Here is a 17393-nt window from a genome sequence, read left to right as displayed (position 1 = left end):
GAATGATCTCTTTACAGCTAGCCCGATTCCCCTCGGCCAAAGGTATGCTGGGCTTAGGTGAGTAAAATTTGGAATCTGCTCAACTTTAGGTAATAGAATTTTTAGTCTCTACCATTCAACAGTTTTAACAGAAATATTCTTCTGGTGGTGAGGCTTACACAAATATAAGCAGTTCCCATAATGAAACAGAAAACTTAATGCCTGTGATTATTTCAGCTATGTTAGTTTATAGCAAAAATGCTCTATTTTTCTGTTCACTTTGGGGTTGAACAGGAAGTATTTAAAGGACACAACTTAATAGCATATTTTTATCCTGTTTCAATTGTTAATAATTTAGTCTAAATATTTCTCTCTGGATATGATCAGAGGATTGTTTATAATTTTAAAACCACTTCAGAGTAGTATCAGGATTAATTAATTTCACTTGTGTATCAAATTGCCTTTGAAACACGCAAGCTTTGTTTGAGCTCTCTCTCCCCCTCCGTGCATGAGAAATTTTGAGTGCAAGAACAGTTGGCATCAATTGCTCCTTCTTGAATTTAGTTAAGCTTATCGCAAACTATGTCATGGCCAGAGCTTAACGTGTTGTTCCCCTTCCAGAAAACCATTCGCCAAATACAACACAGTTCGGATGGTGGGAAAGCTGTAGAACATTCACATTTAACCTAGAATTCTCCCCCTCATATACAAGTTTGGAGCTGAAGAAACCATGCTGATAAATCAGCATAGCTGACTGTGTCCTCTTTCCCACTTCTGAAAACCACAAGAACAGAAACAACCATTACTGGATCCTTAACGCGGAGTTTTTCTGCTTGGACCCCATTTGGAGCTGTCAGTTAGTAGTTAGTAGTTCGAAACATGTGAGGGTGAAGAGTGCCTGGTGCCTGAAGACTTATAGCCTAGATATTTGGCCCCGAATATGGAATCTCTTTCATCTTCTTCTCATTTGGTAATTAGCACACTGACCCTGTGCAGACTAGAAGCATAGAAAAACATTTTGAAAAGTGCAGAGGAAGAAGTGGGATTAAGACAAACATTTATATAACCAGGAAAAATGACCCAGGGAAGACGGGAAATCTGGTGACACTCTGTTTACCCACAGCAATGTTAAAATAGTTTGCGAGTGAAACAAAGCAGAGCCCCTTGAATAAATCACTAAGAAAGTATAAGGATAGATCAACAGCCAACAGCACATCACAAGCTGCCCGTGTGATATGATTCTGTCCTGTTGTATCAGACAGATAGCTTTCCTTTGAATATTGTCCCTTCTCCCCCCTCCCCTGCCCTCTTCAGTTAGTCCCAACATGGGATCATGTGAAACTGTGAGCTGCTGTGAATCAGTATTGGAAGTGGATAAAAGCAGCTTATAGGTTATTAGAAAAGGGGAGGATATCAGAATGTTTGGCTATTGGGTTCTAATCAACACCCAAACATTAGTCTAAATCAGAGACCACTTTATAAATCTTGTGTATCTGAAAAAATCCTGAACAAACTGCATAGCAATTTCATGGTGGGTAAAAATCTCCCTTGGGTTTGCAGATCACATGCCCTATGGGAAGATTTACTCTTCCAGGCTTAGCATGGCTGGGGCTAGTCTCCGTCCAAAGCCAGAAGCCTAAAGCTATCAGAACGTAACTGAACTTTCTTAACTTGTATGTAAGTGGCTTTGGTTGGGCACCAGGTAGTTTATCCACAGGGAAAGATAAGCTCTTTTACAAACAGGTCTCAAAAGTTTGCTGGTCTGACTGCTTGCCTGTCAGGTGCTAAGAGCCCCACCCTGATATCATGAGGATGCCTGCTGATATGTAACCCACACCCCTACGTCAGGGTCCTACAGGAGGTCTGCGAAATGATGTATGTGAGCTTTGCGTTCGTGCATTCATTTATGAATAGGATTGCTCCAGGTGCGGATGAACGAGACAGAGAAGCAGTTACGAGTTCTTTGCCCTCCGGAAGCTTATCTTCTGTTTGAAACGTCAGAGGTTAAGTAATCTAATGAATTGAGGAAGTACAAAAATATGTAAAAGGCTGTCAATGACAGATAAGCATTTTAAATAATAAGCACTCCAGTTTCAGAGAAGACAGATTGGATGGGCTATGTTAATCAGGAAAGTTTTTGTGGAAGACAGACCTACCAACCACCTCTTATTTATATGGTGCTTTATTGAAACAGGTGGATTTTACGTACATCATCTTCTCAGTGTCACATTATTATTGCCCTTTGAAAGCTGAGGAAGCTGAGGCCTCAAGAGATGAAAACCTGGCTAACACTTACACAGGTAGAAAGAAGTCCTCACACCCAGGTTTTCCACTTAAAGTCTAGGACCAATTCTGCTCCTCTGTGATTTCCTTGATGAATAGGTATTATGGTTATTTCTCATTATTCTTGGATTCCATAATTGAGAATTTGCTTACTTGCTAGAATTTATTTGTTACCCCCACATCAGTACTTGTGACACTTTTGAGGTCATTTATGGACAGGAGCAGAGTGGCTGAACATTTGGCTCACCCAGTGCACGCGTGTTCCCAGCTGAGGCCGAACAAGGCAACGTTCTGCCCTTCTGGCTTCAGCTCTCACACTGTGAACAAGTGTCCTTTTTGTGGTTGATTTAGCTGACGCTTTTGCTTCTTAAAAATGGCTCTCACGTGCAGCGTTAAAGTGCTATCTAATGTTCCTGCATGCAACAAGATTGTGGTGTGCCTTATGGAGAATACACGTGTGTTACATAAGTTTCATTAAGGCATGAGTTATATGGTGCTGTTGGCCATGAGTTTAGTGTTAACAAATTGACGACATATGTTAAATAAGGTGTCTTTAAGCAGATGAGGTTAAGTATTGATTGACTGACAAAAATGTAACCGGAGGCTCACAGGAACCTAACCCTGTATTCCTCCTAAGACGATGGTTCAGTATTCTTTCCTTTGGTGTGCATGGTGATCTTATAGAACATAACTATGGCAAATAATCAGAATCAACTGTGCTTTAGTGGAGTGATGAGGAAGTGGGAAGGTGTTGCTGCAATTAGAATAGCATGAGCAGAAGAACAGAATTGGGGAAACTCAGAACAGAAAATAGATGATTCTAATTGGCCTCAAGGCTGAAAAGCTATTGCAATAGATAAGGTCTAGGCGCCAGATTGTGGAGGGTCCATTTTATCCAGCTGATGAATTTGGACTTAATCTTACGAATGGATTTGGAGCAGGGAAGTTATAAAAACCTCTTGGGAGAAGAGTACTTCGTTGGGCCGTGCAGGGAGAGCTGGCCTGGGAAAAATGACAGCAAAGGGAGTTCTCTTTCTCTCCAGGCACTTGCCTCAACTGACAGGGATTTATTGGTAGAACAGGAAACCAGGGCTCTCCAAGTCTTGATGGCTGATATTGAAGGCACAGAGTGAAGAAGGAGCTGACAAAGGTGAAGGCATCCTAGGGACCTGGAGGAAGTTCAGGGAGAAAATTCAAAACAACTAGGAAAGCAATTTAAGAAGGATACTTAACTGAACAAGGAGCCAGTGTAAATTCTGGAGTCTGTGTGTGGTGTGGTTTTGCTCCTTCATGTGTGTGAAAACAGCATTCTGAGAAGACTCAGCAACCCCAGGAGTAGGCATGGAGACTGTGAAAAACAATTCCAAATATGTGTATTTGGTTTCAGGAGCTGGCTCTCGATCCCTATGTCATTTAACAGTTACAGTATACTCTTAAGGAACAAAGAATAGGACTATTCTTTGTTAGGCTTGTTCCCTTTTCTCAGGGCTATTCTATGAAGTTCATTGTTTTCCATTCAGATCCAAGTCTGGTATCAGCGCATGTGCACACACGCTCGCACCCGTGCACACGTGCATGGTGTCCTATTGCACTCAGTGAGCCATGACAGTACAGTACATAACTGGTACAAAAAGTCTGTGGCTGCTTTGGAATAACAGTCGCCATGTCTGATGTTTTGAGAGTGGCGGATTCAGATTTCTGCGGCTGGCTGCCCTGAAGCCATCTTTTAATATTTATCTTGTAATATTTCTGTTAAAAGTGACTTTCCAAAATAAGTGGACTGAAACTATTAGTAAGTCACTGAGGCTTTATTTTTAATAGACCTGGATATGTACGCCTTCTGAGTTTTTAATTTCAGAAGAATTAGGCATCAAGATAAGTTAATATGACATTCGTTATTTTTCCTCTACAACTGATGGTTATTCAGCTTTGTCAAGGAATCTCAAACTGCTGATGTGAAAATAGGCCTCTCAAAATTGAGTGTTGCCCTATCAAGTAGGATTCTCAAACTTGAATACAATTTCCTCAGGGAAGCCTTTCCTTTGTCCCCATTTAGAATTCCTTAAGCTTTCTCAGCCCTTGCCTGCATTACACATGTATATGAAAGTTTGATCTTGGGCCTATAGGCATGCACTTGATATGGTAACTCCCTAGGCCAACTGAATGTGTCTTAGGGAAGTATAGTGAAGATATCATGATGGGGACACAAAGTTAATGTGATGTCTTTAGCAGCATTGGGACCTTAAAACTAATTACTGAAGAAACTCTCACTTTCCCATTTCTTCCCCTTTTATTGTTCCTCTCTCCCAAGAGTGAGCTCTTGCTCCTGTCATCCTGGGAGACTGTCCTCAATCTTCACATTTCTCTATATTCTTTGGTACTGGCCTCTAACTGACTTAGGTCTTCGGATTGTAGGTATTCCTAAACTATGATACTTTGCTTAGGCTGAAAAAAATTCCCTGCAAAAACATTAATTTATTAGTTTACATTTCTCATAATTCAAAGAACTAGACATTATTTGACAAGTACGTCTACTTTGTTACAAAGAAGAGAACAGGAAACATTCCTTCTCAGTACCTGCAGCCTCAGTGGTAGTTCTGACAATGAGTAACTTCCGATGGGGCAAGTTCTCAGGGGGTTCATGGAAGAAAAAACTTTTGTCCTGTGTCTTGAAAGAGTAGTAGAAAGAAAACAGAAGGGAGAAGGAGGGCATTCTAGAGAGTTGAGGGTGTGAAGCGAAAATGGAGAAGGGAATTATGTGGTTTATTCAAGCCAATGGAGTTGACCACTCTGGCTGGACTTTCCTAGGTAATAGCAGAGAGAGCCTGACACCTAACAGGACCTTGGTGCACATTAGCAAATGAATGATTCAATAGTTCAAATTGTGACGGACATTGAATTTCAAGCTGGAGAATCTGGGCCTAATTCTGTAATATTTATTTCCTGAAATACTGGAAATGGGGTGAGTTATGCACTCCTGTGTTCTCCTATGTTAGTATTTTATTCTGCCTGTGTAGTTGGTTAAAAAAAGGGGGGAGGAGGAAGCATTAAACTACAGAGAAAAATATTTATTTTAGTGAAAATTAGAATTTATTAGTCATATTAGTGATATTACTTCTTATTTGCACTTAGTCCATGTTACTCTAATTCCCAAATGTTGGGAGAGGGTGGTAAATAAAACAGCACAAATAACAAAAGCCCTTCAAAATAGTGATTCTTAGAGAAATAGTGAGTTTGACATTTTTAAAAAAATAGTCCACATGGTATAGAATAAAATAATGAGCCTGGGGAGTAAGCAGTATAGAAATAGTCAAACGGAAAAGAGATAAAAAAAAAGTATTTTGCATTATATACTTAAATATATCTCTGAGCAGAGGTTTCAGATATTGTGTAGATGAAATAAATTTCACAGACTCAGGGGTGAGGAAGTATAATGTTAATCAACTTAAGCGCCAAATGCTCTCCTTTCTGATATAGAAAAAAAATCTAGGAACTTTCTAAGTCTAACCAGGTTTGTATTTCATTTACCTTTCTGGTTCTCTCTCTCTGTCTCTCTCTCTCTCTCAGTCTTGCTCTCACTCCCTCTCCCCTCCCTGGGGTATTTCAATCAGCTTCAATCCCTGTTGTAATAATTGAGATTTCTCTAGTGATGCCTTAATGAGAGTTTATATCCTCTTTTGCCTAACTCTCCCAGTACCAAAAGATCTTACTTTACCAACATCTCATGAAATCCAGATCTGGGGGTTCTTCTCCCTTCTATCACAGAATAAAGCTGATACACTCTAGCACTGCATTTAACAGTATCCTCACCTGATAGAGGAAAAAGCCGTATCTCCCTACCTTGTTCTTCATACCTTGGAAGTCAAGATGTTTACTTCTTTTGCCTCTTGCTGTTACTTGGCAGCCTCTCTTCTCCTGTGTTCCTGGTGTTACTCCTTGCTGTCTGTTTATACTAGCTCTATGTGTTATCAACTCCAGTCTACTATCAGGCTGTGCTTTCAGATTACTGCATTTACTTGATAGTTTGTGTCTTAGTCTACTTAGGCTACCATAGCAAAATAACCATAGACTAGGTGGTAGAAACAACAGAAATGTGTTTTCTCACAGTTCTGGAGGTTAGGAGTCCAAGATCAAGGGGCTGGTGGGGTTGCTCTCTACTGAGGCCACTCTCCTAGGCTTGTAGATGGCCACCTTCTTGCCATGTCCCCACATGGTCTTTCCTCTGTGGGTACATACCCGTGGTGTCTCTGTGTGTTTAAATTTCCTCTCTGGGTGCCTGGGTGGCTCAGTTGGTTAAACATCTGACTTTGGCTCAGGTCATGATCTCTGGTTCATGAGTTTGAGCCCCAGGTCAGGGTGTGTGCTGACAGCTTGGAGCCTGGAGCCTGTTTCGGATTGTGTCTCCCTCCGTCTCTGCCCCTCTCTTGTGTGCGCTTGCTCTCTCTCAAGAAAAAAATAAACATTAAAAATTTTTATTAAAAAAATACAATTCCTCTTAAAAGATTGTCTTAGAGCCTACTCTAATGGCCTAATTTTAACTTAATCACCTTTTAAAAGACCTGTCAAATACAAATACAGTCACATTTTGAGGTACCAGAGGTTAGGGCTTCAACATATGGATTTTGAAGGGACATAATTCAATCCATAAGAGTTTGGTTTTACAATTCTTGACCCAAGATGAATTCTTGACCCATCTCTGTTCATAGCAGCTTAATTAAAAAGGCCTATATTCTTTTCATTGAAAAGAATTCTTAATCTGTGTCTTTATAAAGAGCCCATGTGCTATGTTACACACCTTACATTAAAGGGTTGAATTTCCAATAGTTAACATAACACATACCAAAGATTAACCTAGGTGTGTAATAGAGATTTTCCCTTTCTTCCAAAGGAATTGATTATTGCCAAAAGAACACCAGATTTACTTGGTTACTGCTGCAATACAGTATACCACATCCTTTTTTCCAGAAGATAAAATTAATGAGAATCTTGTTGGAACAATATGCATGCTTTTTAAAATGCTTACTTGTGTGAACTTATCATCAAGTAAGAAACAATTCAATAGATGACCTTCAAAGGCCAGACTGAAATTGGGCACGATCCAAAATTACTATATAAAGTGGCAATATTTTTATACCTATTTCCATTTTCCATTTAGGCTGTTGAAGAAAAACAAACTCTGAGATTCTAGACTAAAGGGACCTTTATATGAGGACGCTTCTAAGACAGGTGGCGGAGGGATGCGGCTGCCCCTTCCCTTGTAACACAGCCTGAAATCCGCTTCCCCTTTCTGTGTCACATAGCATGCCTTGGAAGTGGGATGGGGCCCTTCAGGAGTCAGTAATGATAGGAAACAGTTTAACAAGAGCCACGTTGACCAAGGGAGGAGTTTCATTAGACAGCTCGTGACTTGAAAGCAGTCACCATTTAATACCCCTTCATGCTTCTCCCCAGACATAACTCCTCTCTCCTCTCAAAATGCACATTTTGAATTTATTTCACTATCCTGATTTTACCCTTACATTTTAAAAAATTCATGACAGTTTTAAATTGTATTTTTGTGAAGGCATGGTCAATCGAGTGCAGGTTTTCCAATTGCTGAGTTCAGGAAATAGAATCTAAATAGCGAAAGCCTTGGGTCATTTTCCTCTAACAAAGCTCTCACTGTTCTACTTTTCCTCGGGCGAAAGGCAGCGTCTGGTAAGACAGAGGCCAGGAGAATGGGTGTCCAGGTCAGTGCGGCCATGTCTCCTTCCCTCGCCACAGAAAAGAGGAACTTAGTATGGTTTTGCCTTATCTGTCATAAGTGTTAACTTGAGGCCTAAAATAATAGGAGCTGCTTTTCAAACCACTGAAGTTGTAACATTATGTTCTTGCTGTTGAAACAGACGAGGCCATCAAATGCTGTTCGTGTGAAACCATCTTCCAAGTCTTGTCATTGAGAACGCACACCTTCCCTCTCACGCCCATCGTTTCCTGTTTGTGCTTCTTACAAGGACCAGAAGATGAAGCTTCCAGCACAGCGAAAAAGACCATTCCTGTCATCTCTGTTTCAAAATCCAATAGGAAGGAGTATTTTTCTTGCTTTCTCTGTGTGTTTCTTTCTTTCTTTCTTTCTCCCTGTCTTGTGGTTTTGGCTTTTCAAAAATAAAAAAAAAACCTTGGTTTTTAGCAGATCCAAGAAGTTCAGATGAGATATTCTTTCCTGTCAAACAGGATCCCAAAACTTTTTGAGGTTTCTCAAGGACTTGTCTCTATAAGCCGAAAAGTCTGTTCTCTTTCTTCACTGTTGCCAGAAAAGTAATTAGGCCATTTTTCTAATTATAGTAATCTTCCCCAAATGGCATATAACTTCAAATCCAAACGCCATGTAAATTGGCCAACAACACTCTGCCGTGAAGCCCTTTAACAAGACAGTCTGAATGTAGGAGTTTCACTTTGTGCGAAGCAAAATGTGTTCTCTGTCCCAGTTACAACTGGGCTTTCTTTCTCAGTGTCCTACCAGAGACAGTCCACTATTTTAGTGCAAAAAGTACGGATGGTAATTGCTCCTGTCACTGGCATTTTGTGAAGAGTTGTGTCTGTGTTGGATAAGTTAACCTCCTTTTGGAAAAAATGTTAATTCACAGAAAAATTGAACAAGATTAAATTGCACTCATGCTGTTATAGTGACTAAAACTCTCCCTGTGTCACACAATACAGAACTGGATTTTTTTTTCCCTCCAAGGATAATCCTCTCGTCTTTGGTCTTCTCTGTTATGCTAACCGAGGGGAAATTAAGTCCTGCTGGTAAATTTTGCATTCCCAAATATGCTCACAGTGGATTAATTGCTACCTTCTCTTGCTCCATTTGCAAACAAACAAGCAAACACTTTTCCAAATAATATAACCTGTAGATATTTGATTTTTCATTGCCTGCCCACCCTCCTGGCCTTAATAAAATGGCTTTCTGGACTTGGATAAGGGCACTATGTTGAAGTCTCTAGAAAATGGCATTGGGCGCTGAAAATGAAAAATAAATAAGGGTGGATTTCTCCAGGAAGTAATGGAGTTATGTTGATTGAAAAAGGAAGAACAAAATTGGATAGGAATTTAAGAACATAGAAATGGAGTGAGCAGTTAAGGGTACAGTAAGGTACACTTAAGGTACAACAGGCTCTTGAGTTGTGTGTGGAGTACGGTTTGCGGCATTAACCGGGACCACTTTCTTTCCACAGAAACGCGATTCAACCATCAAACCTTGGGTAAAGGGAGAAGAGAATGTGCCAAGTGGGTATTTCCAAGTGTTAGATTGGATTGGATTCCAATGTACTAGTGGTTCCATTTTGTTTGTGAAAAGTACAAATTCCTGAATTATTTTCTCAGAAGTTATATTTCACAGGTCTGAGGTAAGGCTTTGGAGTCTGCACTTTAGCAAGCTTCCTGAGCGGTTCTGATGAGGTGGTTCTTAGACAGCACTATTAGCTGTTACGCATATTATTTATTACACTGTTAGTTGGTTATTAGCCGGCACTGTTGCTCTGGGGACTTTAAGGGACATGAGCTGGCAGATAGCCCAGCACTGACAGCACAATTTGAAGCCAGTACTCCTACAGGAATTCAAATAAGTGAAAAATACCTTGTAGGCAAGAAAAGTGTGGGATGAATTAGAAAGTGGTTTTTTTTTTTTTTTTTTGAAAGCAATTCAAAGGGTGGCATAATGACCTGCTAAAGTGAAAATTAGGTTGTGAAAGTCCAGGCATGGATTATTTTAAAGCGATGGATATTGGGCGCCTGGGTAGTTCAATCCGTCAGTTAAACGTCCCACTCAGCTCAGGTCATGATCTCACAGTTTGTGAGTTCAGGTCCCACGCGGGGCTCTGGGCTGACAACTCAGAGCCTGGATCCTGCTTCAGATTCCATGTCTCCCTCTCTCTCGGCCCTTTCCCTGCTCACACTCAGTCTGTATCTCTCAAAAGTAAATAAACATCAAAAAATAAATTTAAAAGGGGATGGTTTTAAATTTTCTTTAGGGAATATAATAAAAAATGTGAACTAAAAATGTTTTTTAGGGGATGGGATAAAAAATGTACATTTAAGAAAAGGATAGGTAAGACCTTAAGCCTTATTGTACTGGGATGTTAGAAAAAAAATTAGCATCAGTACTTGGCCATTTCACCAAGTAAGGACATTTTTTTTCGAAAATAAAATTTCTGTTACTTATCATTATTTCTGTGGAATATCACCACGCAATACACACATCTTAGGCCTTGTTTGAATTGATACATGCTCCTTGTGACTTGAAGATAATCTCTCTTGTGGACTATTGACCTGAAGTGCCTTAAAGAGCCAAACGGGACAAGGATGCTCTTGTCAGTGAACCAAGGAGTCTCAATTGCTTGATTGCTTAGAGTGAAAATGCAGGGACCACGGAATTTTGAATTTATTTAAATTTGAAATACGCCTTTGCATAAAAATAACTCCCCAATAAACATTTCTTGTAATCTGTTTGTGTGGTCACATGTAGTAAATTCCTTTGTGATAGAAACTTTTCATAAAGATTCCTTTGTTGGCGATGTTTTTATGCTCAGAAACACTCTTGTGAGAAGCCAGGTTTTAAAAGGGGCGGATAATGAAAACGCTCCCGAATTCTAGGGACCGACTTCTTCCTTTAATCCCCCAATTCCCTGCTTATCACAACCTCATTAGTCATTCGAGTACTCCAGTGAGACTGGTTGTTTTTTAATAGCATAATTGTAATTTGTGAAGGGTCAAAGGGGGATTTGAATATAAAAGGAAAGTCTGCTTTGGCTCTATTGCCCTCACTCCTAATTTACCTTGAAGGGCACTAAGGCATTGTAATAGGCTGAATAATGGCCATCCAAAGAGATAAGGCTCTAATTCCTGGAACCTATAAGTGTTACTCTATAAGGAAAAGGGATTTTTGCAAAGGTGATTAAACTGAGGGTCATGAGATGACATGATTGCCCCGGATTATCCAGGGGGCCTAATTCCAGTCACCAGGGTCTTTATGTGAGAGAAGCAGAGGAGATTTGGTGCACACAAAAGAGGAGGCAGTGTGACCACGGGGGCTGAGATGGGAGTCCTGTTGAGTCAATGCCTACAGGGATCAGGAAGTGGAAGAGGCAGGGAGCAGATTCTTTCTTAGAGATTCCACAGCAAATATAGCCCTGTGGATACTTTGCTTCTGGCTCAGTGAAACTGAGTTTGGACTTCGGATTCCCCGAATTGTGGAAGAATATATTTTTTGCTGTTTTAAGATTTCAAGCTTGTGGTAATTTGGTATGGAGACCCCAGGAAACCAATGCAGGCCGTGAATTTCCCCTGGTCACTCTTCTTCTGACTTATACTCTGGTTTGCAGCATAATAATCATCCCAGAAGCTTCCTAAAACATTTAGAGTTCTGTGTCTCATCACAGACCAAGGGAGTCAGAATTTCTCTGAATGGGAAGCCCATGGAATTGATTCTGTGCCTCTCCCACTTAACATCTTGTAGATGCCCACAAGATAAAAGTTGAAACTAGACGTGCCATTTGAAGACATGGCACTGGAGTCTTCTATGATTTTAGCCTGTTATTTCCTTTTCATTGTCTCCTGTACACTTTCTTTTCTTTTCTTTAAAAAATTTTTTTAAAATTTATTTTTGCGAGACAGAGAGAGACAGAGTGAGTGAAGGAGAGTCAGAGAGAGAGGGAGGTACAGAATCTGATGCAGGCTCCAGGCTCTGAGCTAGCTGTCAGCACAAAACCCGACAGGGAGCTGGAACCCACGAACTATGAGATCATGACCTGAGCCCGGACGCTCAACCAACTGAGCCACCCAGGCGCCCCTCCTGTACACTTTCACGCCTTGTGTTCCACTCCATTTTTCCCCTTTTTCTCCAAAACGCCATATTCAATTTTAGAGGTGTTCTAGGAGAAAACATTCTTTGATTAAATAAGTTTGGGAAATGCTGTATATTTTGTACTCTTCTAAGAACTTCAGAATGCACATTCGTGTATCAAATGGTCTCAAAAGTCCATTTGTAATGGACTTTTGTCCACTGTAAGAATGATAATTGTAATGCATTTTGCAAATGTTTATTGCAGGTGGCAAAAACATACTAAAGTGCATAGACCTTAAGTCTATGAATTTTTGCTTTTCTTTCTTTTGAAAAAATTTTAATGTTTATTTTTAATGAGAAAAGGGAGAATATATCTGAATAGCAAGAATTGACCTAGAGTTAATCACCGCAGTGATCTTGGGGGAAGGTGGCCCTCTGTTTCTGCAGCATAAGCAGCTACCCAGCTCAAATGAGCGTGGCTTGGTGTAGGTGGACCTGCCTCCACTGTGGGCGCCGCTGACCCATCCCTGAGTTGGGCCTTGGTGCGGGGAGAAAAATGGTGACCCCCTCTCCCCCCAGTGCCTTCTCCTCTGACCAGGCGTCCAAAATCACTCCTTTGGAGCCTCCCTCACGGTGCCACGCCCAACCACGTTCCAAGCTCTCTGTGCACGTTAATGATGCCGCTGGAAATGTAATCTCATGAGCCATAGCACTTCAGGACAGGGGACCGGTTCCTCCTGTTGCCGACTGCACCCCTGGGGTACCGCCTAACCTGGAGGGAACTCCCCTGGTCCCCCATGTGGGAACGGGGCAACCAGTCCAAAGAAAGCCCCGCAGTTAGAGATGGGATCTCTCTCAGAAAGAGAGGTAGCCCGAGGTTCCTGTTGCCCAGTACTCACTCTAATGTTTACTTTTGAGAGAGAGAGAGAGAGGGAGAGAGGGAGAGGAGAGAGTGTGTGAGCAGGGGAGGGGCAGAGAGAGAGACACTGAATCGGAAGCAGGATCCAGGCTCTGAGCTGTCCGCACAGAGCTGGAGGTAGGGCTCGAAGCCACGAACCACGAGATCATAATCTGAGCTGAAGTCCTATGCTCAACTGATGAGCCACCAGGCACCCCCGGTCTATGGATTTTTTTGTAAAGCGAGCACTATTTGGACAGTGTAAGCACTATCCAGACCAAGAAAGAAACTATTTCCTGTATTCCAGAAGCCCTCTTCAAAGCTGCCATACTATTCAGACTTCTAACACAATGAGTTTTGCTTGTTTTCAAACTTTATATATATGTAGTATCATAGAGTATATTTTCTTTTGTGTCTGTTGTCTTTTGCTCAGTGTTTCACTTATGATATTCATTCATGTAGTCACATAATTTGTTGTATTGCTTCACGCCATGGGTTGGCGTAGAACTGCCCAGGGCTTAGGATAGCTCATTACCTATTTCATACTGCTTTTGAGCTGAGAGGGATGTTGGTGTTTTTCAAGGATTGTAAGAATAAATATGAATATGCAACAGAGAACCTATATGGCCTGCAAAGTCTAAACCATTTTTTATCTGCTCCTTTACAGAAAATGATTGTCAGTTCCTACTCTGTGGTATTCCATTGTATGAATGTACAATTTACTTATCTCTTGTACTTATTTAGTTTACTTCCTATTTGGGACCATCACCAATACTGGTACTATGAACATTCTTGTACATGTCTTTTGGTGAACATATGTACACATTTTTTTGTTTGCTGGACCATAAAAATGTGTGTGTGTGTGTATGTTTATAAACTGATAAAATATTTTTTACAATAATTATGCCAATTAAAATTTCCAACATATATCAGTGAATGAATATTCTAGTTCCATGTTCTGAACATTTGATATTACTGGATTTTTAAAATTTTAGCTCTTTTATGATATGTACAGTAGTATCTTGTGAGTTTAATTTGCCTTTTTGTGATGAGGTGTAAAATAGTTTCATGTGCTAATTGGACACTTGGATATCATTTTTGTAAAGAGACCTGCTAGTTTTTATTTTTTTTTTGCTTATTAACAAAACAACAACCCTAATCTTTCCTTATGTACGTTCTTTTATATTATGCACTTAATCATCTGCCAGATGTGAACTGTAAATATCTTTTCCTGCTCTGTGGCTTGCCTTCTTTCTTATTTATGGTGGCTTGTGATAGTTGGAAGTTCTTAACTTTAATGTACTTCAATTTTTCAAATTTATTAGTGCTTATTGTTTCCTATTTAAAAAAATCTTTGCCTACCTCCAAAGTATAAAATTTCTTCTTCTTTTTAAAAATGTTTATTTATTTTTTTTGAGAGAGAGAGAGTAAGCAGGCATGAGTGGGAGAGGGGGCAGAGAAAGAGAATCCCAAGTCGGCTCCACACTGTCAGTGCAGAAGCCCAATGTGGGGCTGCATCTCATGACCCATGAGATCATGACCTGAGCCAAAATCAAAAGTCAGATGCTTAATGGACTGAGCCACCCAGGCACCCCTAAAATATTCTTCTAGGTTATCATGTAGAGGCTTTTTGTTTCATGTTTTATATTTAGTTTATCATCCATCTAAAAATGATTTTTATGTTTGGTGTGAGATAGTACTAAGAGTTTATGTTTTCCATATGAATTTTCAGTTGATATTCTTGGTAACTCTCTGAGGCTGCAGAACACGATGGGAATTGTGTTCTAGTAACAATCCTAGTGAGGCCAAATCCCTACCACAGAGCTTAGAGCCCCAGGAGATCATTGCTGGGAAGATTGGTCCCCTAGCAGCATGGGCCGGATTTCTGAGAGCAGCAGACTTTAGTCTCCCGTCTAATCCTTGTGTCTTTGGAAACAAGGCTAGGTTTGTCCAGGTGAGACCTGAGCTGGGCCTGACATTGGGAGAGATTTTCAGAGACCCTGGTTACAATGCTGTTTTTCAAAGGGCGGTTTGGTTTGGCAATAGGTAAGGCCCTAAAGGGACACCTGGGTAGCTCAGTTGGCTAAGTGTCTGACTCTTGATTTTAGCTCAGGTCATGATCTCAGGGTTCGTGAGTTCGAGCCCCACTTTGTGCTCTGTGCTGACAGTGTAGAACCTGCTTGGGATTCTCTCCTTCTGTCTTTGCCACTCCACTGCTTGTGTTTTGCCTTTTTCAAAATAAATAAATAAACATTTTTAAATTAAAAAAATCAAGATCTGCCTTTATTTGTTGAAATGTCTATCCTTCCTCCACTGTGCTATAGTGGTACCTTTAATGTAAATCTGCTGACCACATATGCATGGGTCTGTTTCTGAATATTCAATGTGCTCCTTAGGATTTTCACATCCATGTTTATGATTGAGATTGCTCTATAATTTTCCTTATTTTATTATGTCATTATTATGTTTTTTTGTCAAAGTCATGATGCCTTCATGAAATAAGTTTCTGTTCTCTCAAAACGTTTATAAGACTTGTGTTATATTGGTTAAATATTTGGAAGATTTTCTTGGTAAGTTTATCTGAACCTGGACTTTTCTTTGGGATTATGTAAATTATAAATTAAATGTATTTAATGTATTTGAGAATGTTCAAAAGTTATACTTTGTCTTGTGTCAGTTCTGATAAGTTGTATTTTTTAAGAAATATACCGATTTCATCTAAATTTTCAAATTTATTCTATAATTCATAATGTTCCCTTATAATTTATCTTTATAATGCATGTCATATCTGTAGTGATGTCTCCTTTTTTCATTCTTCATGTTGATAGTTTGTGCTTTTCTTTATTCTTAAATCATCTTACAGGCTGTTTTCTAGGAACTGTCTAACTGTATGCCCCCCCAAATTTTAGTACTCATTTTTATTATCAATTTGTTAAAATATTTTCTATTTTCTATTGTTTCTTCTTTGATTTATGGATTATAAAAGTTTATTTATATTGTTTGTTTTCAAACCCTAGTTTACCTACTGTACCTTTAATTTTTAGAAACTTTAAATTAGTATATTTCTTCCAAAACAATCCTAGAATTATAGCACACTTTACTTCACTTACCACCACTTTCTTTTGTTTTGTACTTCTTTTATGCTATGACTCCCATGTATTTTAATGAACAAATATTTTCCTGGGTTTGGATTAATGCCCTAGTTCGTGTCGTACCCTAAAAAGGAAGACAGAAGAACAGGTGCATATCATTTTTAGCGCTTGAATAGGTGCACAGATTCACCCTCAGCTTTTGAAGCCTGTTCCCACTCTTTATAGTTGTGTTTTTAGGTAGCAACTAGCTCTGCATAGGATATTGCCTATGATAGAAACTGCAAAAAAATTTTGAGGGTTTTACATGACTTTTGATGCAATCTGAAGTTAAAAACAGAACCTTGATAATACATGACACAACAGAAAGTTTTTCTCAATAAATGCTTTCAAAATAAGAATTTCTGACTGTCTCATGTGTTCACTTATTTAGCTGCACTACAAGACTCCAAAGCCTGTGTGGGTGGTGTCTTCCAGGGAATTATAATGATTATAGAAGATCACATAGAAGAAATATTAAAGGCAGCTAAAACCTTGTGTCTTCTTTTGAATGTTCAGTTTAGTCCTTAGAATAATGTATTGCAAAAGCAGTAGCAACAAGTGTAGACGTACCACATGGAAAAACAGAAAATGATCAAAGTGTGCCAGATAATCCTAACCTTTCTCTAAGAGATTTCCCAAACCATTGTGATGAGGGTCAGGGGAGAGGGGAGGAGGAGAGAAAGAGCATGAGGAGGAGAGCAAGCACTGTGTTTTAATAACTAAGAATTGAGTGTGAAAGAGTAAGTAGCCGTGTTTACATAGGAATTGAGTGCCTCGGATTGCTTCTGTGAAGTGTTAATAGCACCTAACCTAATTTTCCTATATTTAGTAATTCGCAGTCAGCTCATTCATTCATTCCTGAGTATGTGAGCATATCTAAGATGTTACACTATCACAGGTCATTTAAAGATTGATTAGACGGCTGAGAGGGGGAGGTGATGGTGGCAGGATGTGAGCGTGGTCTAAGCAAATATCACAAAAGGGAAGAAGTGAATTGGTACCAGAGAGTCAATATTTCTCTTTGGCTTAATGCAGCCTAGCATTTCGGGGAGGGAAGGCTGATGTTCAAAAAATAATCCCTTTATCAGTGTGCCTTGGCATTTAGGTATTTACTTTTCCATCAGGAATTGACGAAAGCTAAATTTATATTTTACAGCTTACAACTTTTAGAAAGAGAAATTCTCCTTGAGTACAAGTAAGCGTGTCCTTTTAAAAATTTTTTCCTAGGGCCAGAGTTCTTTTTACTTACTTTTACTTTACTTATTCAGTTGACACATGCCTG

This window comes from Suricata suricatta, chromosome 10 (assembly GCF_006229205.1).
Source record: "Suricata suricatta isolate VVHF042 chromosome 10, meerkat_22Aug2017_6uvM2_HiC, whole genome shotgun sequence".
Taxonomy (NCBI): Eukaryota; Metazoa; Chordata; class Mammalia; order Carnivora; family Herpestidae; genus Suricata; species Suricata suricatta.
This window is presented reverse-complemented; position numbering follows the sequence as displayed.